The sequence below is a fragment of the Podarcis gaigeae genome, assembly GCF_964106915.1.
Source record: "Podarcis gaigeae genome assembly, chromosome: 1".
Classification (NCBI taxonomy): Eukaryota; Metazoa; Chordata; class Lepidosauria; order Squamata; family Lacertidae; genus Podarcis; species Podarcis gaigeae.
In genome coordinates, this window is record NC_139678.1 from 103,845,028 (window position 1) to 103,871,295 (window position 26,268).

General features: G+C 43.0%; 2 long non-coding RNA genes across 2 annotated transcripts in view; both read left to right on the forward strand.

Moving 5' to 3' along the window:
• LOC310833604 overlaps positions 1-18,659 on the forward strand; it is a 221,273-nt gene extending 202,614 nt beyond the window's left edge. The window contains exon 3 of the long non-coding RNA XR_014558838.1: positions 18,568-18,659. This is a non-coding gene — a long non-coding RNA (uncharacterized lncRNA). The remainder of the gene's footprint in view (positions 1-18,567) is intronic.
• Positions 1,000-3,369, forward strand: LOC310833989. The gene is made up of 2 exons (XR_014559034.1): positions 1,000-1,056; positions 2,081-3,369. It is a non-coding gene; the product is annotated as an uncharacterized lncRNA (long non-coding RNA).
• Positions 18,660-26,268: the final 7,609 nt, after the last annotated feature.

The following is a 26,268-nucleotide window of genomic DNA, read 5'->3' on the forward strand; positions in this document are numbered from 1 at the left end:
GTACTCTTAATAGCTGGACCCAACTTCCTGCGTTGAATAGATTGCTTGAGAGGTGGGCCATTAAGAGACTCTGCCAGCTCTCGGGTGAGTGGGGCCTCTCCCAGAGCTCTGAGGTAGTCTGAAGACAATGCCCAAGTTATTGTTAGGAGGAAGTTTTAGGTTTTCCATTGGCTATGGCGTGATCGAGGGGAAATGGTGTCAGTCTGTTAAATGCGGCAAGCTGGAGTCAGGGCAGGGGCGGAGCACAATATAGGTTAACAGTTTGGATCAGAGGCTGCAGCAATGGGAGAAATGGAACCCTCAGAGAATGTAGTGATGGGAGCCCCTCCATCATAGGCTCAGGCTGTATACATGTGTTAATAAACCATGTAACATAAAGACACCACAGTCTCCAGTGTGCCTCCTTTCCAAACAAAATACGAACCTTGGGTAAGTGCCTGGACCCTTGGAATCTTACACAGGTGTGGAGATTGGGGTAGCATGTAACAATATGGTAACAGATTTAAAAAGGGGGTCCCGAAATGCATGCTTGAGTTAAAGCTGGGTCCTGGGTTTTGAAAAGGCTTACACTAGCACAAGAATTCCTACTTGTGCCATGAAACCTCTCCTCCCTTTTCTCTCTGCACACCCCAGTTCGGCTCCAGAGGGGTGTGTGGGAACCCCAGAACAGATTTAGGGGAGAAAAGAGGACGGAGAAATGCAGTTGTGCCACCGGAAATCCTTGTGCTAGCAGATATGCTTAGCAGGCTACAACACATTCACTTGTGCTGCACTGCATATGTGACAACGTACAGAGTTTTCCCTACATGAAGGTTATTGCCATAAGAAAAGGTTTTGTGTGAACCAGGCCACAGATACAGCATTTGGGCCTGTTTTAAATAGAAATGTCCTGAAGATGGCAGTATTGTTTTACTGGGATACAGTGAGCCGCAACTTCAGATGCAGGTCTTCTTAAACCTTCGATTCTAAACATTCAGCTTGTTTTCTATATCCTGTCCCAGGATCCCTCAGAGTGAACATCTTAAGATGGAATTTGAGCAGAAACAACTTTGACAGGTGCTTTTCACAAGAATGTTTTTCGTGGTGACTAGGACTCCGGCCCCAAACTGTGACAAAATGGCTATTGTCCCTATAAAACATGTTGGAGATTTAATTTGTGTTTTAATCAGTGCTATTTTTCTAGAAAAAGAGGTGCCGGAACTCACCATGAACACCTCCCTTGTTCTCTTATAATGGCAATGACGCCTACCTGAGAGGTGCCAGAACTGAGTTTCGGTGAGTTCCTGCTGAAAAAAATCCCTGGTTTTGATATTATGGAGGCTCTTGGCTTACCTAGTTCAGTCTTCCTTTTAGCTTTGCAGTCTGTTGGGCCCACCTGAAGCCTTCTAGTCTGAGCTCCAAAGAAAGCGGGAAGAGCGAGGGGGATGGATTAAGTCACCTAGGGCAGGGTGTAAATTCTTAATAAGAATAGAAAGCATGGGCTTGAGCTGTTTTCCGCTCATCCTGTGCTTTCTAGGTACAGGTCTGAGTGGTTTAGCCAGGGCTTTTTCCCCCCTGGACAGAACTCACCAGAACTCAGTTCTGGTGCCCCTCTCAGGTGGGCGCCATTGCCATTATAAGAGAATGAGGGAGGTGTTCATGGTGAGTCTCATCACCTCTTTTTCTAGGAAAAATAGCTTTTTCTAGGAAAAATAGTTCAGCCTTAGCCCTGCTGTTTTCCCCAGGGAAAACCTGCTCTCTAGCGAAAAAATGGACAAAAGGCAAATCTGTGGAAAAGCCAATTGCCATTTCTTCCGATTTAGTGCTAAACAGTGGGTTTCCTAGGGGGAAATGGTGGGGCAAACAGAATTGTGGGTGCGCCCTAAATCCATTGTGTGAGCCTGTCAAGTTTACACCTATGCGTGGAGAGACATGTCATTCTCACAAGAGGGCCAGTTCCAAAATATATTACTATTCACATATTTTGGTAGAGGTGTGTGTGGTTATTTTAAGTCCAAGTGCAACTAGGACAATGGCCTTCACACCTAGCTCTGTGACAGTACACAGTCTCTCCCTTTTTCCAACTCGCTTTTCTCCCCAGAAAAACAGCTGCTGCCTTCAACAACATTCCTGTGAGAAGCACCTGCAAATTCGCAGCTCTTGCTTCTGCAGACGAAAAGGAGGAGGCCAGAATGCCATCTTGTTTGGGGAGGAATGGCAGAACCTGTTTGAGGCCTGTCAGCCCTCTCACATTCCAGCTATAAATTTAAAAAGTGTTGGCCACATTCCCCAAGGTGTGACAGCTTTTACCCCAAAAGCCTTGTCCTTAACCTCACAGAAACAGAGGCTCTTAACATGGCTGCACTATGTGATCCTGGAAGGCGCACAAGTCTATAAACCAATTTATGTTGAACACCATTGGCTAGATTGAGGTGAAATGTGTGTCTTGTTTCAAGATTAAAATTCTGGAGCAAAACCAAGTCCTGTTAAAGCCAGACATAGTCCCCCCCCCCCCCCCCGATTTATTTTGCTAATGACTACTTGATGGGGCGGGGGGAAGAGATACTTTGACAAAATGCCCACCAGTAAGAGGTCCTGCCACTAACTGCCACTACTATCAGAGGGAGAGACCATTCATCTTTGACAAATTTATGCACACTTGCAGAAGTATGGAAAAGCTACATTTTCATAGCGGAGAAGCAGATACAGATTCTTCTTTCTTTATCATCACTACGTTCATAGCCATTCATGCTTTAGTAGCCTCCTGACTAGACTATTGCAATGTGCTCCATCTAGGGATGCCCTTTGTAAACGCACTAAAAATTCCAACTGATCCTAAAAGGTGATGCCAGACACAGCCTGTAACTCCAGTCTGATTTGATCTGCTTCTGCTGCTTATTCATTTCTGGAGTCGGTATCAAATTTAAGATGCTGTTTTTTAACCTTTCATGCCCGATATTGCTTACCTTGAATAGGATTCCCTCTTATACTTCTTCCTGCCCAGAAAAACCCAATAGTCAGCCTCTGCATAGAGGACCTGAGGACAGTTATCTGCCTAGGCAGATACTACATCTACCACTACCATCAGTCCCAGTCTGCATGCCCAGTGGTCACAGATGATGGGCTATGAAGTCCAAACACACCTGGAGAGCCACAGATTCTCTGCTCTTGGACATAATTACAGCTTTTCCATGAAGCCTTTGGGATAAATTGATGGCAAGCTATGATTTCTTCTGTTACTGTTCAATCTCCTTGTATGTGCTGATTATCTGTTGCTCATTTCCCCCCTGTTGGCTATTTTTATATTGATATTTTGATTAACTGGCAGTTGCTTTGAGTTATTTTGAAGAAAAGCAAGATAGATTTTTATATATACAAAACAAAACAAAACAAATGTGGGTCTGCTTGGTCGATGTGTGGTCAACTTTGGCAATCAATATCCTTGCTTCCAAGCATCCTCTCAAACTGCTGCTTTGACAGAGCTGTTAAGATGAAAAACAATGCCCAAAGGTATTTTTCCATCCTTCTGCTCCTTTAATTCTCCCAGTTTACGTAATAAAAATAGGACTTGACCTTCGACAAGCTGTTACATTTAACTCATACATGGTACAAGAGTGGAAACCACTTGTGCAGAATTTTCATGCCACTTAAAGCACTCCTTCAGTGTGTGGTCCTCGGGGAAATATTGCCAAAGACATCTTGACAAATTGGTGTTAAACTTCTGCCTCTCCCAGAGTGACATGTGTACCCCTTTGCTCTTATCAAAACGCAGCGAGCACTTTTATTATTTATTATTCATTATTGTCAGCCCAGATAAATAATTTAGACCACATTATGCTAGGGCAAGCTTACGCACCACTATTGGGGTTACGACCCCAAGATGGAGCATCAAATAGATTCTTACCTCTCATTTCTGCCCTCATTGTTAAATTTCATATTGTAAGCCCCTTGGGGCAGGGGCCTGCTATATAAAAACACGCATTGGGACACAGATTAAATGCTAATAATATTCAGAGTTGTTTTATTCCAACATTTACAAAGTTATTAAACATGATCCTGAAGACACTTACCTGGGAGTAAGTCTTACTGAAGACAACGAGGCTTACTTCTGAGTATATATGTATAGGATTGTGCTGCATGGCTGCAGTTCTATTCCCACTTAACCTGGGAATAAGTCATGTTGAACTGGAATTTAATTTTAAATAGACATGTAAAGAAGCGTAGTGTCAGATACCATGCAACACACATTAGCCACTCTCGTGTCCACATGGTCACAGCACTCCCCCCCCCCCCCCCCGGCTGAGAAGCATTCAGAAGGTGTTTGTGAAAATGCTAATTTGCAATATAAATTATTGCAACAGGATTTCAGAGCTCTTCCCATGCATGGGCACTAGAACGGCTGCAATTATTTTACCCCAGGATCAAAACATATTAACCACGAATATGTTAATTTTGTATATGGGATGGGGGCAGGTGTAACATGGCTTCAAGAAGGGCTGTAGTTAGGGGGTGTTGAGGTGGGCCCCCGCCAGGGGCACAAGCAAGGGAGGTGTGCAAAATTGGCTAAAAATATGTCCATAAATATGTCTGTAAATAAAAATATTGATTATGGCCTCATAAGAAAAGGTTTTTAATAGAGGGTGAATTGAATGGGGGGGGGGGAGTGGAGGAGAGGCAGAAAGAAGAGCTAATTTCTCAGTGGCTGGGGGCGCAATCTGGGCAGTTCTGTCAGGGGTGCAAGATCACCTAGCTATGGCTCTGGCTTCAAGTGGCTGTGGTACCAGAGGACTAAACCCAGCCTAGGATCCTTTTAAGGGTGGCTACCTCAGGCAGCCTTTTCTTTTTTAGAAGAAGACATTCTGAGTGTCTGTTGCCCACCTCATCACATGGTTGTGAGTTCCAGCCAATTGCGCTGAGAGGGCTCCACTGCTGAGGAATTCAGTCTTTGTCACTGAGGGTCCCCAGCAGCTCCTTCCCGGAGTCTTTCATGTGCTCCTGTCTCTCCCTGCTTCCAGAAGTATCTTTCTATCCACACCCTGGACAGCTATCTTTTCTTTTCTCTTCTTGATGTCTTCAGTGTTTTTGTTTATTTTTGTTTCTTTAAAGCTGGACACCAGTGTGTACCCAAGGACCCCAGTGAATAGCTTAAGCAGGACCTAGTCGAAGCCTCAGGACTCCCACCTGTTTGTACCCTGAACTAAGATGAATCTACCCCAGATGCAGGCCACATCGCATCGTTTTTCTTTATTTAAGAGCCGGCAGCCTCAATCTCATGCTGTGTGGCAACATCTGTGGCATGCTGTGTAGCAACATCTGAGAACTCTTTCCAGAAATTGTCTTATCATCAATTATTGTGGTTGAGAAGGGTCACCTTGCTTATCTTAATATTTACACAGAATTGTCCCTGATTGGACTTCTTCTTCTTCTTCACATTTCACGTCCATTTGGCCTTACTGTTTTCATCTTTCTTTTCTATATGTGCATCTGTGTTTACATCCTCACACCTGCAGACCACGAATAATACCACACATCTGATGAAGTAGACAGTGCTATTCTGCATAAACTCATGCTGCAGTAAATCTGTTAAGTCTTTCAAGTGCTACAAGAGCTTTTGCTGGTTTTGCTGCAACAAATTTACACGGCTACCTCTCACCAGGTTTGCTCTTTCTGGTTTTCAAAGCTTGGTTAAGACTCTCTTATTAAAAATAATAATCCTAAATTGACTGCACCTTTTAGGGTTGGTTTATTGTTTACAGCTTTTTACTGCTGATTCCTTTGAGTTTGCTTCTGTAAGGAAAAAAGAGTGTGACCATGATAGTCATGAAGTTAGGAGGATTTTGGCCCCTTGCCTGGCTCCAACTCGGATGTTATTTTGGCATCAATACCTTTTTATTTGCCCAGGTATTTTCAGAATGTAATCTAAATTGCCTTGTTTTCAGCTCAGCTTTATGGCTTGTTCACATCTGAACATTATTTAGCTGTTAATCTGCTGCCCCCCTACTGGAGTGGTCCTTAACCCCACATATGCGAATATGAGGCACGACTTGAGCGTTTCTTATTCACACCACTAGTCCTTCCCTTTTGTGTTGGTCCCTGCCTTCTGATATGTTGCTTCCATCATGCAGATTAAGTATTGACAGGGCATGCATGTAGATAGCGGTGCACACATTTTAATTTTTTAAAAACTGCTTGTGCAGTTTTCTGGTTTTGTATAAATCCGGGGCATCAAAGGCAAACCCTCCAGTCAGGAGCGCACCAGAAATACTTACAAGCACAGCTGGAAAAGAAATGATAGCACTGAGGAAGTTGTGGGGATGGAACGTGCAGAAAGTGACAATTGATCCACCCATGCAAAAAGAGAAGCAAATCTCCTGCAACCAGAGCGGAGCAGTTTGGAGCCTGCTTTCCCCCAAGCTACTGGATTAACAATGCATCAAGTAAACCTGTATTTACAGGGGGAAGGTATTGAGACTGCTTTTTTTTAGGGTAACATCATATGTACTACACAAATTAAATGGGAATGGGAACTCCAGTGTGGACAAGTCCTTATTTGGTTTCTGGGATTTTCTGGCTTTGCTTTAATTATGATGATGATGATGATTTCTGCAGTGTTTTATATATTCAATGGTTTTATTATTTTATTGTACTCTGCCTTCAGAGTTTTGAGTGCGGCGTGATCCCATAAATTTCTAAATAAAGAAATAGCAGTGCAAGCATGTTGCTGCTGCCTCCTTGTTTCTGGCATGTGACAAAATGCACAAAGGGGAGGCTCAAATCCTTTGCTGAGTGCAGGCCAAGATTTGAGGGCTCAGAGGGGCAAGCGATAGGGCGGCTATAGAATTAGCTCATTTTCAGATCTCTTCAGTGTGAATATGATATCATATTCTCCATATGCCAAAGGGCCATGTGGAAGCTGACATTTAATTGAAAACCCTCATTGCTGCCGTGCATTCCTGTTGTTAACTAATTGCTGGAAGAAGAAGAAGAAAAATCAGTGGAACATTTTCCATATACTATAGCCTAAATGCTACGTGGAAAGAAGTTGCTGGTTCAGAATGATTGCTAGCTGAAAAAGGACAAGCATGCATCCAACTGAGTCAATGGAGCTAAACAAACAACTATGCAGAACTAATAGAACACATGCCTGTCATTTCAGAGGCAACAGCCAAGCTCTATTGGGATCAAGACAAGAAAGCCCGGGCTGATGGTTTCGATATTTCAGCTCTTAATTCTTCAGTGAAGAACTGGCAATGCTGGTGTTTGGAATAGGATATGAGAGTCAGATCATTGGGAGATTTCCTTGACTTCTGCCTGACTTCTCCTCTCGTGAACTATCATGCTAAACAGCCTTTCAGCAATGATGGATGCTCTGCTGTTTATGACGGATCCAGTCCTTGATCGTAGCCAGAATTTCAGACTTTTTTTAAGCCATGCCAGTGGAGGTGAAAGTGGATGTTGCCAATGTTGAATACCACTGGGTGGTATTCAACTAAATAGTTGTGCTGGCGCAAAAATTAATGCTAGTGCAATGGGATTGCCCCTCTCGCAGGCATGCACCCTACAATAATCCCAATTGCTGTCCTGGGTTACACCTCTCCTCCAAGTTAAGCACTGCAGTGGAGAAATTGCTTCGTGACAGCATTGGGCTTGCAAAAACTCTCTAGCAAGCCATGTGTTGTAACAGGGAGGACAATTACCCCATGTCATGGGAGGACCAGTCTCTGAGCTGCAGAAACAGCCATTTCCCTCCCCATTGCAGTGATGCACTGGGAGGAAAGGCCTTGTGTTTAAAGTCAGGGTAGAAAAATTTAAAATGACAGTCTGTGTGTCTGTGTGTGTCAGGGTGCCAGTTCCTTATGCCAGCTACTTTAGACCTCATCAGAATGGCACAATATACTTCCTTGGGTATCTGTATTTTTTATTTCTTTTAAAAAGTCTGAGTTCTCCCGGTACTAACTGCCCTAATTATCCCAGGGACTTTGTTCTACTTTTTCTGCACATGCATCAAACAGGCTGATCCCTTGCCTTGGAGTTACATCTCTGCAGCGCCGAAAGCAGGTTTCTGCTCACAATCTCAGTGGGCCAGATGAAAAGCGCTTAACTTTGATCCAGTTTTGGGTATTATAAATTCTGGCACAGTTCCATGAACTGAGAGTAAAAACGTACGTGTGTGTGTGTGTATGTATGTGTATATGTGTATGTGTGTGTGTGTGTGTGTGAGAGAGAGAGAGAGAGAGAGAGAGAGAGAGAGAGACAGAGACAGGGAGGAGACATGTTATAATTCTTTGTGTAGTTTTTCAGAACTTTAAAATAGAAAATGAAAAATGAGAGGAGGGGAAGGCAAATGTGATGGTAAGCTGTAAAATATTTATTTGCTAGTGCAGCATGTCTCCTTCAAAGACAGTTGTACAGTTAAGTAGCACGCTGTAGAGCTCGCACTGCCTCCAGCATATACAGAATGCAAGCCTTGTTAGCATCATACTTAATATCTAAGCCGGTTTGCAGGGCAAGGAATGAGCAGTCTGCAGCATTGCTAGGTATGGATGTTGAGCAGAGATGGGAAAATCTCTGGCCCTTCAGATGCTGCTGAATTGCAACTTCCATCATCCTTGACTAGAAGCCATGCTGGCTGGGGCTAGGCCGGGGCCACTGATGAGGCAGTGTGAGGCCCTTCCCTCAAGTGGCAGAAGCTCAAGAGGCAAAACCTGCCTGTCAGGGAGGAGTAGGAGTTGGTGGAGGCTCCAGCTGGAAAACCCCTATAGGGAAGCCAAGGGAGCGGTGGTAGGACACTGAAGACAGGTCAGAGGATGAAGCGGAGAGGGCAGAATGGTTGGATGCTGAACAAGCAACAGGCTTGAGTGAGAGAGAGGAAGAAGAGGCAGAAAGTCCTGCAGATGTAGGACAGGCAGCTGAGGAGGAGGTGCGGTCTGATTCACAGGAGCCTGCCGGTACCACTGTATTCAGCTCCCCTCCTCCCTTGTCTCCAAGGGCACAGAGGGCCTTGCATGTAGCAGAGCAAAGAGCACAGAGATGGAGTTTATGACTGCTGGGATAACAGCCAACCAGGGAAAAGACTTAGGGAGAAGTCCCCAGATCATCAGTTCCGGCAACTGCTTTACTGGAGTCATTCTTGCCCACAGGTTTCTCTGTATTCATCAATAAAGAATCCACTTTACTGCTCATCTCTGAGTCTTCATGCTGACGTGCAGCTGAACCAGCCCTGACACTGCCTTGCCTCCAGCACTTGCGCTTGTGCCTCGCTGACTCTGCTACCAGCAGAAAAGTGGTGCCAGCAGTGGCCCCAGATTCTGGTGAGATTTCACTGAAATCTCACAAGATCTCACAGAGTGCTTGAGAGCTCACACGACTTTGGCGAGATCTTGCAATATCTCACTGGAAGTTGGTGCCACTGCCAGCGCTTCATGGGTGCTGCTGCAGCTGCAGCTGCAGCTGCCAACACTGCCAGTGCTTTGTAGGCATCGCCTCACAACACAGGTAAAAGAGGAAGGGGCGGAGCAGCAGTAGGGATGGTGGCAAATTCCTGTCTCACCTCAAGGAGTGAAACAAGATGTGCCGCCCCTGGCTGGGGCTGATGGGAGCTGTAGTTCAGTACAATCTAGAGGGCTATTAGGTTCCCAACCCTTGATACAGAGAGAACATGTCTGTGTGTACATTTTATTTTGATGCAGCTGGCTTCAAGCTACACTAAGCACTGCTCCTTGCCTGGGGAGGAAATATGCCTTGAACATATATAAAAACAAGAGCCTTCCGTAGCTTTACCAATATGTGTGAGTGTTTCCACTGACCTGATTTTAGTTTAAACTGAATTTCTGTGTCCCACTTTTTTCCATATCAGAAGAATCGCCAAAAAGCTTCTACTATCCCCTAATGAAAAGAAACCTCAAGAACAACTCTCTCTCTCTGCTTTGGTACCAACAGACTGTCTTGCCTTTACGCCTTGCTCAGTCCTTGTTCTTTAGACATGCTTTTTGGTCTATCACTTTCATAGGAAGAGTGGATGTAATTATACTGCGTTGTCTGCCTGGAGAAGGACTTGACCATAGCTTGTATCAAAAGGCTGTTTCCTCTCTCATAGCGAGAAGAAGGTGGTCTGGGTCTAGGGGCAGGAACTGTGGATCAAACCATGGAACTCTGCTGCAGTGAATGCCTTGGGCCTTCACAGCTTGAGCAAGCATGCAGAAGAGCCACCAACGAGATAATGACAAGCTAGCTTTATGATCTGTAGATCATCCATTATAACCTGCCATATCCTCTGGGTTGCTTACAAATGCATTTGCTTTGCCGTATCACATAGCAATAACAGAGGTGCATCAAATCTACAGGGTCTGTGTGATGAAGCATTTTTTATACTCTGTTAGCAGTCTTGCATCCAGTGTTGCTCAGAAATTCTAAGAAACCAAAAACAACAATGAAGCTCTGAAATCACAGGGGAAAGTGCAGTTTTGAAAGGTTCACCCCACCATCTTGATTCAAAATTGCATCCTGTTGTAGCCAAAAAGAAACATGCTCCGTCAACTTAGGAGCCATCATGAAAAATTTGTTTATGACACCTTAAGGGGTATCCAAATGCATATTGAACAAATGGTTTTCCAAAATATATAGTAGCCTTGTACCTGGCATTGTTCAGGAATTCTAAGTAACTGAAAAATTAGTGCCATTTTGAAAGGTTCAAAATGTCATCGAATTGTATCCAAACTTAGACAAAAGCCCGCTCCTCGATCTTAGGAACCCTTTGGGGTGGTTTGGGGGTTTGCTCAGTCAGTGGCGGAGCTTCATGCTCCGACACTGGGGAGCAGAGAGCAGGCGGGGGTGGGGTTGGCGCGCATCCTGGGGGTGTAGCACGCCCCCTGTGGGGGCATGGCACCCAGCGTGGGGGGGGACAGCCGCAGTGGCACCCCACCGGGATCGCGCTGCCAGAGGCAGTGCACTCCCCCTGCACTCCTCTTCCTCTGCCAGTGTGCTCAGTCTGTCCGTTAAAAAGTGAGCTCCAACCACATCACTGGCTAGAAGAGGAGATTCAGCTTCCAAGGTTGGCTCCAGGGTGGAATCAGGAACATGATTTGGAAGAGCCAATGGATACAAATTATTACCTAGCCCTCAGAAATTTGGTTACAATATCTTAGGAAGTGTCCAGATACATAGCAAACAGACAACAAACGTAGATCAGAGTTGTGTGTATTTGAGAAAGAGTTGCATTAACAAAAGGAACAAACAGCAAGTTGCTTTATCACAAGTATAAAGTGAGGTTTCTATTTGGGCATCTGGTTGCTAGGTTTGGGTTTCTTTTCTTTGGCTGGCTAGTTAAGTACCATGATTTAGCAGATCGAAAGAAGTTGTTTTGTGACATCAGACAGATGGGTGGTCTTTTCCTTTCCTTCCCTCTCATCTGCCTGGTACATAGGAGAACAATAGCCAGAGTTGCCCATGAGTGAGCTGGAAGCAGGAGACACAGAGACATGTTGTGGTGTAGTGGTTAAGAGCTGTAGACTCGTAATCTGGTGAACCGGGTTCAATTCCCCGCTCCTCCACATGAAGCTGCTGGGTGACCTTGGGCTAGTCACACTTCTTTGAAGTCTCTCAGCCCCACTCACCTTACAGAGTGTTTGTTGTGGGGGAGGAAGGGAAAGGAGAATGTTAGCTGCTTTGAGACTCCTTCGGGTAGTGATAAAGCGGGATATCAAATCCAAACTCTTCTTCTCTTCTTCTTCCTCTGTGCTGGACTTTGGAGCTCTCCTGGAAGCGTATTGGGAAGCAAGATCTATGGAGGTGTTAATGCTGTGAGCCCCTGCATCCTATGCTCAAGGTTGCATACATGTATGTGTAACCAAAACTATATGTTCTAAACACACCTGAGTCTCTGTTAATCTTCATTTTGAGGAAACTGAGCCTGAGTAAGCACAACAAACCCCTGGAGTCTCTCACTGTTGGGGTGGCACATAACAATATCATTTTCGTTCCTGGGACAGAACAGAACTGCATGCCTCAAGGCCGGGGGGCGAAATTATCCTGGACATATCATGCTGACATTTTATCTTTTTCATGCTATCCCACACCTATCAGCTACATTTGAAGGTAATTTTTTTTTAAGAAGTTCATTTTTTAGTTTATTGTCCTAGGAGTGTTACTGTTAAATTTAATTTGTTTTGCTTCATTACACCCTAGATAACCATCTTGCTTTTAAACGATGAAGCCACTTGATGTGACGAAAGGGTTCCCAACACTATAATTATCTAAAAGAAGTGTCTGGGGAGTGTGAATGAATGCATCTTGCAGAAATACCGACAGTCTGATAGACACTGTGTGTGAAAAAGTAAAACAAAATCTGAATTTCAAAACCCGGTTCGCCCTTTCCCCCCTTTAACTCATCACCACTCCATTTTATTCATGATGTAGTCTAAGTTAATAAGCACTTTTATGTTTCATGTTCAAGCCTATGTTTAGAACTTCACCACTTAAACCAACAATATGTAAAAAGAACTCAACATTAACTTGCCTTCCTCATTTATTTGGGAACATTTGCCTTCATTTCCCATTGGAAGCTGACAGATATGGTGAAACCTGCTCTTAGAAGTCCTGGGAATTCTTTGATGTTTCAGTAGCTGCAATATAGGAAATGCTTCATAAATAGATTTTCAGAATCTCTGTTTTATGAAGGGTGTAATACAAGAAATACAGGAGATAAAAAGAGGCAATGAGCCCTAGATTAATTACAGTCTTAAATTTATAGTTTTGCATCCCTTATAATTATGTAAATGAATTCTCAAAGCATTTACATATACAGTAATTACAAAGTTGATTACAAAATGAATTAGCTACTGTATGTGATAGCTTAGTGAGTGTCACAAATTTTGCTCACTGCACCTATACTTTTGCTCCTATTTTTATTATGTATTTTTCGTTTTTTATATTGTAATTTTATGTTGTGAACCAACCCGAACTCTATGGATGAAGGGCGGTATACAAATTTAATCAGTATGTATGTATGTATGTATGTATGTATAAATAAATAAATAAACTTTTTAATTCTGCTGAATTTTTTCCAGATCCGTTTGATTACAGCTTTGAGTTTCCCACCAACATTACTTCTGTTTCCCTATGCGAGTACTAAATTCTGTTTCATTTCACTGGAGTGTCCATGGGTTTCATAAAAACTGCATATGCCTTGCCACCATCTTTTAGGACCATTCATTTACCCAATGTATGACTTCTGTGATGTATTTGCCACCGGACTTTTCAATATTGTCCCCACAATTTATTGTAATTTTGTATCCTGGTATATTTACAATTTTGTATCCTGGTATATTTACAATTTATTGTAATTTTGTATCCTGTTGTTTTTTATGAAAAGTGCAGTCTATAAATAGTTAAATAAATGAGTCCGGTGACAATCAAAAGGCTGCAGTTCTAAGTGAAAATACTTGGAAGCAAGGGCCATTGAAATCAATGGAACTGCATCCTGGCTTCAAATTCGTGGAGCAGCACAATTTTCTCCACCATCCCTCATAAGTCTTAGAGCTAAGGCTAAAAATAATGTCTGAATCGGAAGGGAGGCAAAGTTTAAAAGATGCCTGCAATAAGCACAGAGGAGATACCAAGGTGTTTTCTACCTACAAAGAAACCTGTGTTTCACCTAACATGGGGACAGACCTGGTTAATGGGTGTTTTTGATATTTCCAGAGATTAGGGATCAGCCATTGTATGTTCCCTCATTCCCAATTGGCATTGGTGCAACCTGAGGTCTACTTAGCATCCTCACAGAACCTTGTTTAAATGTCTGCTTTCTCCTTCCATGTTCCATCTTAAGACACTTACCTGATGCCGACTTACTGCTTCACCGCCAGACAATTTCCCCACCTGCTTTCTTTGTTTATCGCTTAGCCTCATGAAGAGTTCTGGAGAACTCCAATTCTTGCACACTCTTTTTGTGATGCTCTGTTTGGCCTAATAATCCTGATATAGATTCTGGAATTTTTCTCATGGGCCAGCATGACTAGCTATGGTTTTTTTTGAGGAGATACTGTCATGGTTGTGACACCATTTCAACACCTTTCTCTGCCATATGACCAGGGAAGCTCATTCATTCTGCCACAGACAACACACGGCAACTCTATGTCTCTATGAAAGGCTGAAGTAGACAACTGGAATCAGAAATACCATTTCACGAGCAGGCCTCTTCTGTGTTCAGTATGACTTTTTCTCACTTGGACCAGTACCCTTGCATGAGAAAAAGAAGATGACACATGCTTTTATATATTCAATATTTTATTAAGGCTTTTCATAATACACTTCCACTAGCTCTTCCATGATGGTTCACGGAACAGTGTCCCTGCCAGAATTTCCTCTGAAACTCCCCCACTGTAAATAGCTGGATGTAGATGGCAGTGCATTCTGTGAGAATTCTGAACATTTACATTTTAATTGAATTTTCCATGCAGATATTAGGAGAGACGCCCATTTCCCTTTTATTTGGCCATGACATATGCTATATATAATTCAGGGCCTTGGTATTTATGTGCAAATGCTGCTTTGTTTCAGGAGACTTTGCAACTCAGTAATTGCTAAGTGTTGCAGAGGTCCCTGGTTTTGATAAAGCAAAATTATATACACACAAGATGTCAGGGATGTTCTTGTTGTGACCATCTTTTTAAAAGTAAAAAGTGCTGTTCAAGGCATCCTGTTATTATGGTCATTAAATTCACACAAAGCCACAAAATTAACAACAAAGAATTACTCCTTGGCACCCAATTCTCACTTCAAAGGAAGAATAATGCAGCCAGAGATTAAAGGAATTTTTACACACACCCCAATAAGGAATTTGAACACTTAGCAGATTGAAAATGGGATAGAGAACACTCAGTGCACCTTTATGTACAGTATCTTGCATAAATTCATCTCTGTTGGGTAATAAGGTGATGGTGACAATTTGTCATTGTTCCATAGTCACTAATACTGTGTGCAGGCAGGGCTAGGGGATTTTGCAAAATACAAGAGTCATAAAGCAAGAAACAAATGTCAACCATTTTTTCTGTGGATGGACGTTTCTTCAGATCCAGTGGGAAACCCAGAGGGTTTTCCCAGGGAAAACAGCAGGACAAATGAAAATCCACTTGAACCCGCACTTTCTAAGTGTGCATAAACCAAAAGTTGTTTCTGCAATTTACAGCTACTTTGAGCAGATGGGTTTTGCCTACCAAAAGAATGAGATTTCAGCTGTCAAAATAAAAAAATAAAAATCAAGAGGAATCATCAGGAGAAATACCACACCTTCTGAACTGTTTAAAAGACAAACAGATTCATAAGTACAGCAACATGTTCGTCATTTCTCCAGAGTGTTTTCTGCAGCTAGAAGATGAACAGTTATTGAACAGATATCAAGCAGTCACTCCTGCACTCACCACAAGAGGTAGTTAAGATCATGGTTTTTGAATGTAATATAATGTGATGATTCTGGACAGAGTTTGCATAGTAAGTATTCTGAAGGAATAGCACCTGAAGAGCCATCCATTCATGTTATTACCGTTACACTGTGTTAGATGGAAATAGTCAACCTAAGACGCATCCACATAATTGGCAACCCATTCAGTGCAATGCAATCTGGACTAGGGGATATGCAAGCAAGAAGCTACTCAGGTGTACCTAAAGTAGTCTTGTAAATTATCCTGTTGATTTTAATGGAACATGTTTTCCAGGAAGCATGCTTAGTTAGCAATCATAGCCCAAGCTCAGCAAATAGGCTTTCAGCTATCTTACAAATGAAAACAATAGTTTCAAGCCTGTACAGCTCTCAAACCAGCCATTGAATGCTAGGAGCTGTAGTGTTGTGGGAGGGGCCTTGAATTTCTCAATGCTTATGGCTACATCAAAAACTACAGTTTCCATGGTTCTTGATTGATTGAACAGGATTTACCATATTTTTCACTCTATAAGACGCACCAGACCACAAGATGCACCTAGTTTTTGGAGGAGGAAAACAAGAAAAAAAAATATTCTGAATCCCAGAAGCCAGAACAGCAAGAGGGATTGCTGCCCAGCGAAAGCAGCGATCCCTCTTGCTGTTCTGGCTTCTGGGATAGCTGCGCAGCCTGCATTTGCTCCATAAGACGCACACACATTTCCCCTTACTTTTTAGGAGGGAAAAAGTGAGTCTTATAGAGCAAAAAATACGGTATATGATGCTTAACCTCTATGTGGGTTACAGGCATCATACACATAGGCATAGCCAGGATTATTGTTGGGGGTGGGGTGGGGAGTTGTTGAGATCTCCAAAAAGAGGACACTATAGGAGGTAGGCTTTTGTCAAACCACATTTTAACCAGATTCTCAACCCCTGTCAAGCTAAAATGCCCAACATAAACTACAGTTCACAATTCTTTTTGAAACAGGTTTAGAGACAGCTCTTGTTTGAAGCATCAGTGTGCCCAAAATCTTAGTACATGATGCCCAGTTTCCATTACAAATAGGTTTGGGGTGTTTTTTGTTTTTGTTTTTCCTTCATAACCAGAATATCAAAAAGGCATGTATTCTGAGCAGATATTTATTTTGACGGGGACATTCAGCATCATACCTCTTAAACATCACATTCACATTTCCACTTCATTCTCCCATGTTATAACATCTGAAGTCACAAAGGAAAGATTCTGGGTGTTTAAATCTGCGTGCAGCACTGAAAAGAGTAACACAGAGAGAGACCAATTCCTCTGTGTAAAACAAAGTGGTTGTGGCAGCTTGAAAACAATGGATTGTGTTTTCTGTGTTCGTTTTTAGTCATCCATTTGGCAGTTAGTCTGAGGTCATCCATCCAATCATATACGCTGCAGCATCTCAGTTTGAGCTAGCAAGGAGAAAGAAAACAAAGAGAAACTGAGTTGACAACAATGAGATAGCACTCATGTGTGGAAAAGTGCTCTGTTAAATGTCTTCTTTTTATATATAATACAGCCACATTCTGTTGCGAGATATTCTTTAAAACCCCTTTGAGCAAGTAATTCTCTCTTAAACATCCTTGGTTCTTTGCACAGCGACTGATCACACTCCATTCTATTTTTCAGATAGAAGCAGTAATTGCAGGCTGAGGTCCTGGGTTGCAGCAGAAATATAGGCTTGGCAAAGCTGGCCTGGCAGACAGAGGCAGAACACCGTCACAGCACAACTGTGTGTGTGTGGCCTCAGACAAACTTAGCGTTAACATTGTGTTTTCTTTAGCACACATGATATATGATAATTATTATGCAATAGCTGCAACATGCACAACTTATGTTCTGCCAAGCTGAATGCAGGACATGGTCCCATGTGGAGGCTCACCAGGTCCATGAAAATCTGCAGGAATTTTTCTAGCCTGGCAGTGGCAGAAGGGGACAAATTAAATACTCTAAATAAATAAATAAGCCCATGCATTTCTGGTAAATCTGTTGACTGAGCAGTGGCAAGACCTGGGCAGACCTGGGCTATGAGAAGCCCACCCTCCATTGGTTCTCAGTGGGTAGACCTGCTATCCACGTACAAAATCTTTCCATCTGTATCAAGACATAAATATATCATATTTGTGCAGTGATGCAGTCAGGGAGACTCTCTCTGTACATAGAAAGTGACTTCTCTGGTGGCAGAATTATGTCACTGATACCACAGGATCCATATTGGGGGCGATGAGCTGGACTTGCTATTCAGTATCTTGCCCACTCTATTCCATCCCTGCTCCATTTTTCTGTTCCTCTTCAACAGTCAGTCGGCATTCCATGGCCACTGAACAGACATAACGTACTCCTCACTGGAGTTTTCCCCCCAAGGACTCTTCCCATATGTCTCTCCCCAAATCAATTTTTTTTTGTATGTGTGTCTCTTTCTTCAGCAATTGGGGTTCCCACAAGTTTGCTGATACCTCCTGCAAGTGGGTGGGTGGTGCGGGTTTGCTTATTTATTATTTCTAAATAAGCAAGAGCACTCACACATTGCTGAAACATGTCTAGAACATGCAATCTTGGTGGTGTGTGAGAGAGAGCAGTAACTTCCTGAGCTGTGTGGCCTACCCAGTAAGCAATGATCCTCTTTTTCTTTCTTTTTTTAATGCAGTCTGATTCCCTCAAAACAGGTCTACAGAAGAGACCTGCATTCTCCATCACTGTTAAAGAGGAATGCAAGAAATGTGAGAATTCCTCAAAAGTCATGTGTGACCTGCAGCCCATATTGGGGCCATATTTGAAACCCTTCCTTTTATAGCAGCACAGTTCTATCGTCATGGCAAAATGTCAGATTCCTGCACTTTAAAAAAAATCCCTGTCTATTGGATTTGTTGCCAGGAGTATCATCTGGTGAGGAGTTGTTTTTCCTCTCCCTGCTAAACCTTATAAAATTGTGAGTGATTTGAAAGGGATCTTGAGCCATCACCTTTCTGGAGGCCAACTTCCAGCTGTGGCAAGTGTAAATCATCCTTGGGAGACACTTATCATGCTCCTCTTCAAAATCTCCAGAGGTGTGGGGCAGCAGAGGGAAGAATTCTACCAATTCCCTGGGCTGCTTGTTTAGGTTCCCTGACATCCAGAATTTAATTTAAGACAGGGTTGAATAATACAGTGGTACCTTGGGTTACATACGCTTCAGGTTACATACGCTTCAGGTTACAGACTCCGCTAACCCAGAAATATTACCTCGGGTTAAGAACTTTGCTTCAGGATGAGAACAGAAATTGTGTAGCAGCAGCGCAGCAGCAGCAGCAGGAGGTCCCATTAGCTAAACTGGTGCTTCAGGTTAAGAACAGTTTCAGGTTAAGAACAGACCTCCAGAACGAATTAAGTTCTTAACCCGAGGTACCACTGTAATAAAAAGAAGTGATCCACACGAGAAATCAATTTCAATGCTAGGGCTCATCCCTAGAAGATATAACATAGTCAGCAATCAAGGAGGGAAAAAGCACCTTGGAGCATGTGCAGACTGCTTTGTGCTGCACTAAGCAACAAGAGCCTATTCTCCATACGTAGGGGAATAAGGAGGCCCTTCCTCCTTCCTCCTGCAATGCTGAAATTGTGTGGAGAAAACTTGACTGTGCGAAGGATACTGCTGGTAGCAGTTTCTGAAATGGTGTGACTGTCAGGGGGTTAATGCAGGATGCCTGATGATTGTCTTCCAAAGCAACTACTCTATTCCGAACTTAAAAATGGAAAGCGTAATGCTGGTGGTCAACAAAAGAGATTTAAAGGCTGCCTCAAAACAATTTTTTTAAAAAGTAGTATAAACAATTGGGGAGCACTTGCCTGTGAGTGCTCCAGTTGGAGAACAGCCTTTACCAAAGGTGTCACGGGCTTTGAAGACACTTGAACTCAGGACGCAAGGGAGAAATGTCCTAAGAGGAAGGTACGCTTGGCAAATCCACACCGTGATCAATTCCCACCTGGAAAACAATGTCCCCACTGTGGAAGGACATGTGGATCCAGAATCGGCCCCCACAGTCACTTACGGACTCATTGTTAAAACCGTGTTTATGGAAGACAGTCTTACTTGGCTATGAGTGATCGCCACAGAAGAAGCAACTGCATCCACGCACAGCCTGGCTCACAATAGTATTTTGCCACATTATTACACGGCGCACATAAAATATATCGACTGAGGTCTGAAGAGCATCTCAGCTAGTTCTGCGCCATCATGCTTGTTCCAACAACAAACCCTTGTCCTGTATGGCAACATGCCACTATTTAATTTCTGTCCCATCTATTTCTCCTCAGAGGCTCAAGGCACCTAACAACCAGTAAAAAAAAAAAAAAGAAAAGCAAATGTGCTCTTTGAATCTTCCCCACCCCCCACAATATTTCCTTAGTTTAATGAGTTGACCATTTTCAACCTGGTTAACAAATTCCAGCAGCCCCAGAATAGCAGAAAATTGAGCCAGCACACAGGATTCATTTATTATGTATTTCCAGTATTTATAGACCTCTTTTCACTGTCGACGCCCGCAAAGCAGCTTACAGAACTATCTATAAAACAAGCCGTTGATCAAAATAATGCAGCATTTAAGACAAATGAAAACCTGCAGGTAAAAACATAAGTTCAGTAAATAGGCATAATACAACTAACACAAAGTGCCCGCAGAAATAGAAAGGTCTTTGTCAAGCATTGGAAGTTCAGCAGGGAGGGGGCCAGCCTGATCTCAGCTGCGAGGAGGCTGCTCAGAATCGACCCCACAATGCACAGTTAGTGGTGGACATGAGCCATGTATCTGAGCCTGTACAGCTCTTAATGGCTATGCAATGAACCAAATCAATTGCACAATTAACCAAAAAAATTTTTAAAAAAAGATTTAAAAGGCAGCTCCTCATCAACTGGCTGAAGCGGCAGAGTGATGGGGCCTAGGGCCACAACAAAGTAGGACCTGCCTTTAAAGGTAAAGGGTAAAGGGATCCCTGACCATTAGGTCCAGTTGCGGCTGACTTTAGGGTTGCGGTGCTCATCTTGCTTTATTGGCCGAGGGAGCCGGCGTACAGCTTCCGAGTCATGTAGCCAGCATGACTAAGCTGCTTCTGGAAAACCAGAGCAGCACACGGAAACGCCATTTACCTTCCCGCCGGAGCAGTACCTATTTATCTACTTGCACTTTGATGTGCTTTCAAACTGCTAGGTTGGCAGGAAGGAACTGCCTTTTTTGTTGTTGTTGTTTAGTCGTTTAGCCGTGTCCGACTCTTCGTGACCCCATGGACCAGAGCACGCCAGGCACTCCTGTCTTCCACTGCCTCCCACAGTTTGGTCAAACTCATGCTGGTAGCTTCGAAAACACTATCCAACCATCTCGTCCTCTGTCGTCTCTTCTCCTTGTGCCCTCCATCTTTCCCAACATCAGGGTCTTTTCCAGGGAGTCTTCTGCCTTTAGTTAACAATAAAAAGGATGCCCCGAGCCATGTTGCTGCAGAAAAAAATGACAGCAAGTCTCGTGGAATCTTAAAGATGAATAACCAATTCATGACATATGTACCGTTGTTTTAAAAGACTAGAATATCTCTGCCCGGTTTCAGCAGTACGTGTGTAGTTCACTGGTCTTTGGCTCAGCAGGCACAAAGTGCACCACAGAGACACATGGGTACAGCACACAGAGAACTGCTGCATCCATTAAGGCATTGGCTGACTCCTGAATGTGTTTGGTGTCTGCCCTAGTTGGGTAATAATAATAGAATGGAGCCTCTGAGCAAATGGTTTCCAACAATCTGTGAAGAGCCTCTCTCTCTCTCTCTCTCTCTCTCTCTCTCTCTCTCTCTCTCTCTCTCTCTCCCTGAGTCGAGGTCTGCCAAAATGACATTGGAGGGAGCCAAACGGAACACATGGGCTTTTGAAGAAAATAGGATTTGTTCCATGCAGTGGGGTACAGAATGTGTGTGTTTGCAGCCTATTTCCCTGGTGCGGTGACACTTACAGAGACAGGAGCTGCCCTGAAAAAAAAGGGAGCCGAGACAGGATTATAGAAAGCGGAGTTACACAAAAGAAGAACAGCGGCAAAAGTCTGAAGGCCTGCCCTTAAATGTCTAGCTGGGGGTCTCCAAGAAGCTGCCCTCTTGAGGGTCAAGAGGAGGGAGAGAGAGGGGGGGGAGAGTATGATGAAAAAGCACCTTCCCATTTTCTCAGAAAAAGTCTGAAGGAAAACAAGCCACCCTCCTCCCAAGCTGCTTTACTTTCCTTCCTGCTGTGTTTTAACAGATGGCATCAGCAGGGATGGGAGCAGAGTGCTTAGTAATAATATCAGAGTGGTGCTGTCTGCATCCCCTGGCTAAAACCATCACATCAGTCCTGAAGCTGCTGCATTTCAAGCTCTTAAACTAGCTCCAAAATGGATCCATATAGATGCAAAGTAAATGGTAATGATCCAGTGGGAGTGCTGGTTATAAATTAGTCTAAGACCCACTGCTTAACAGAGCACAATCCATGACCCACTTAAGAGACTTGCTGGGTTTTCTTAAAAGGAGATCTTGGGTTGCATTCAACTAACCTTTACAAAGACTACACCCACACTGGAATTAATAACCATGATAAACTTGGGTCCATTAATTTCAGTGGGTCTACTCCAAAGTGTTAGAATAATTTGCTTCAAATACAGGTATTTACATTGCTGGAAGTGAACTACTTGGGCTGCGGATCACAGCCTCATTTGCTGTCACGGCCTCTTGGATTTCATGCCTTTCCACAAAGAAAACAGAGGAAATACTTTGGAAAAATTGTGCAATTTCTCCTGAGCAATGAAAGATGAGGTCATTTGGGAGAAGGGACGGGAGGAGAGCTAAGTTATTGTAATGGCCGTTGTAACTCATTGGATATAACAAAGATGATCCAAGTTATAACTCACACAGCAATATAAAGAGGAAGAGGAAGTGCTGTACTGATAACTTCTCTGAAAAGCCGGCACAGAGCGTTATGAATTACAGACTGCATGTAGCCAGCTTACAGGTGTGAATAAAGCCACAAAGGAAAAGCATGTATTGATACATGCATGCTTGCTCACAGCAGGAGCCAGCTTGGGAAGTGCTTTGACCACTGTGTTGTTTACGCTATAGCAGTGACTGAACTGCTGTTCTTTCAAGCACAGGAGCAGAAGAAGCTGCCTTAGACCAGGGGTAGGCAAACTGAGGCCCGGGGGCCAGATCTGGCCCAATCGCTTTCTAAATCTGGCCCATGGACGGTCCGGGAATCCGCGTGTTTTTACACGAGTAGAATGTGTCCTTTTATTTAAAAAGCATCTCTAGGTTATTTGTGGGGCATAGGAATTCGTTCTTTTTCTTCTTCTCCAAAATACAGTCCGACCCCCACAAGGTCTGAGGGACAGTGAACCGGCCCCCTGCTGAAAAAGTTTGCTGACCCCTGCTTTAGACCATTGATCCATCTAGTTCAGTATTGCCTATAGTCACTTACCACCAGCAGCTCTGCTGAGTTTCAGACAGGATGCTTCCTTGTGAGATGGATCCTGGGCCCTTCTGCGTTCTGTGCAGTGTTTGTGCTCTGCCACTGAGCTCTGCCATCCGTGGAAGAAAACATGCAAGCACCATATGGGTACTGCTTTGAATGCGGGGTGTGGGCCAAGGCACATGGAAGAGAAGTAATATGGCACCAATGGGAACTTCCATCTCATGGCAAACAGCAGAGTTGTTTTTAAGGGGGATTATATTCATGAGAACTGCCACATGGAGGGAAATGATGAAATCCCCTACCTTGCACCCCACTATTCTTACAAATATTTCCCCCCCCATTTTTTATTTTACTGTTTACGGTTTTTGAAAGATACATGAAACCCAATCCAACTTTTCCCATCCTCGGATTTGGAGATGCATGTAGCTTGGCTCTGAATTAGGACAGACACAGGAAATGTATCTCTAAGTGTTTGGAGCTAGCACTCTGTCGACATGTCTGCCTGCTTGCTATCTGCTCAACCTTTATATTTGTAAACAAGGTTCTTTCTCATAGAAGGGTGTGCAAGCCCCCAGTATTTTTCATCCAAATGGGGGGGTGGGGGACCCTGCAGACCTGTTTTTGAACTTCCCACAGCCAAGGAAAGTGGGGAGCATTAAATTATATGGCAGCTGCAATTATATATCGGAATGGCAGGAAGCAAGCTTTTTGGACATAGCTAGAGAGAGAAAAGAGGACAATTGTGTTTCAGCCATGTAAACCACCAACTGTGCTTTGTGTACTTTATTTTGTCCACCTATCTAATTATATTCAAATCCTATGTTTACACAGCAATGGGGTACTTACTCTGCGAAATGCTAGTTTCTTGTCTTCATTGACACTGTTTTCCTTCTACACATGTGCGTGCATGTTTTACAGTTAGTTTAATGTATATTGCCATAATTTTGGAGCATTTTTTTTTGAATTTTCTACAGCCTCACAGAATGAGTATTATTTATTAACCTGTCCTATTATCACTTGAATAAATAAAATAAATAAGCTCCATTAAGCTCTGTGGGGCTTACCCCTAGGTAAGTGTGCATAAGATTGCAGCCTAAGAAACCCCAGGAGTACCCCACTGACGCTGGAGGAATTTAGTAGATTTAACGCAGCTATAAATTGAATCAGAGCAAAAAGCCTGTTAGTTAATTCCTAATTCAAAAAGGAAGTTGCATAATGTGTAGCTCAGTGTACAAAGGCACCAGCTTTGATGGATCTATTGTTAGCTGTCGGTCAATGCACAAGCTCATATCACACCACGTCAGGCAGAATCAGCTGTTGTGCAAGAAGCATGGGTGCACAGGCATGGAAACTGACATTACAAAATACACAGATAAACCACTCACCTACGTGTATCCTCCGCGTGATTCATTTGCTTGTGTTGCCTGAGTGACTTGTAGAATGCCATCAAAAGAATGATGTGTAAGGAGCCGACCTGAAAGGAATGAATCAAAATGAACAGATGAATGAATGCATGCTGAACTTCAGTGCTTTATTTTGAATTCTAGGGGGCACTTTAAAAAGAAAGAAAAAAATTAGAACAGAACATGAGGTTTTTGCAAACAAATACGAGACTAGGAAAACGAAGGCACTAAGTTTGAAGAGGGCAACCCCAGCAATGAATTGATTTTGTCTCTGTAAGCCATCTTGGGCTCCATCTTGGGCTCCAGAAAGGAGGAACATAAGTCAGGGTACTTAATACATAAATACCAAATACATCCAAGTCATAAGTCTCTGAAGGCTTGGCACTTGTGAGAGAGGTGTCATTTACGGATAACTCTGTGTGGTTCATACAGACATGGAGCAACATCAAATCCATGATGCCAAAGCATCTCCTGTTGAGAAAGTGTTTGAAGGGAGTGAATGTATTTATGCCACTGGTTCATTTTCTTTGAATGTGAGATCACTTACGGCACTTATTTACTCTTTGGCTTAGATCAGGGGTTGTCAGCCTGGTCCCTACCTCCCACTAGTGGGTGTTTCAAGATTCCAGGTGGGTGGTCGGGGGTGTCTACAGCACAAGCTGAATCCTCCTTCCATCGAGGAAATTTTACCATCAAGAAAAATGTGTTAGTGGGCAGTAGGTATAAAAAGGTTGACTACCCCTGCCTTAGATAAATGCAAATATTCTTGAAATAAAACCCTCTGAGGGTGAAATATGTTTGCACACTTAGCAGGCGGCCAAACCTATAGAACATATCAAATATGCAAAAGATTCTGCTGTATCTATGAGAAACTGAATTCAATAAAACTTGCTTCCACCTACACTTTTTTTTTAGCATAGCTGTGTAACTTTTTTTTTAAAGCTTATTACAGATAACAACCAAAGATGGACACCAGGGACTTGTTTTGCAACTTGGAACAAGGAAGGTAAACTGTGTGTGTTTTGTCTGTGTTAATGGATCATTGGTCCCATCATATAAATTAGCAGCCAAGTCCACTATAAAGCATCCATTCAAAACTTTTATTTAATTATGTTATGGAATCAAACACGTTCATTTTAATGAAAGAAAAGGCAAGCAGCTAAATCAAGATGGAGTCCGGCATCTGCTATTCCATTACTGTTCAAAACCTGCAACAGATATACTGATTTAATTAATGGTGGGGAGATGAACACTGTAATCTTCTCTGACTTTAATAAATGCAATAATGACTTGTTTTATATATATATATATATATATATATATATATATATATATATTACGACAGCTTCTCTCGTTTTGCCTCTAGCAAGAACAATTACATTATATCAGATAAATAGCAAAACGTTCCTTCCTTAAAAAATAACATATGCCATTTTGCTTTCTGCGGGATTATCTTGATGTGGGTAGTTGCAGGTGCTTTCCGAGGCAGAGTAATTGGCAACTTTGCTTTAACAAATATTTATCTTGCTGGCAGGGTTCTCAATTATGAATGAAAGCCTAGTTCAAAGGTATTGCTTGAAGTTGTAGTGCGAGAGGGAGTGGAATTCATACAAGGATGTGATTGGCATTGCAGACTCATGAACAAGAATGAAGCATTGTATTGTGTGATTCATAGCACTTTTACTACATCTCTCACGTTCGCTGCCAAGAAAATGTGGGCTTTTCTTAGGAAAGTGGTCAGATGCTAATGCTTTTTAATTGCATACGTGTCATTTTGGTCCTGATGTGGAGACATGACACCACTCATGCCTATTCCCGAGAAACACACACGTCTCCCGTAACAAACAACAACCACAAAAAAGGATTTGCAGATGGTACCAAGAGTTACAAAGCCACACACGCTATCAGTAACTGTTACAATAGTAATGCGTGCTGGAAAAATCATGCTCATTTTGCACCTGCTTTCAAAGAGAAGGGAAAGCCATATTTCATTAAA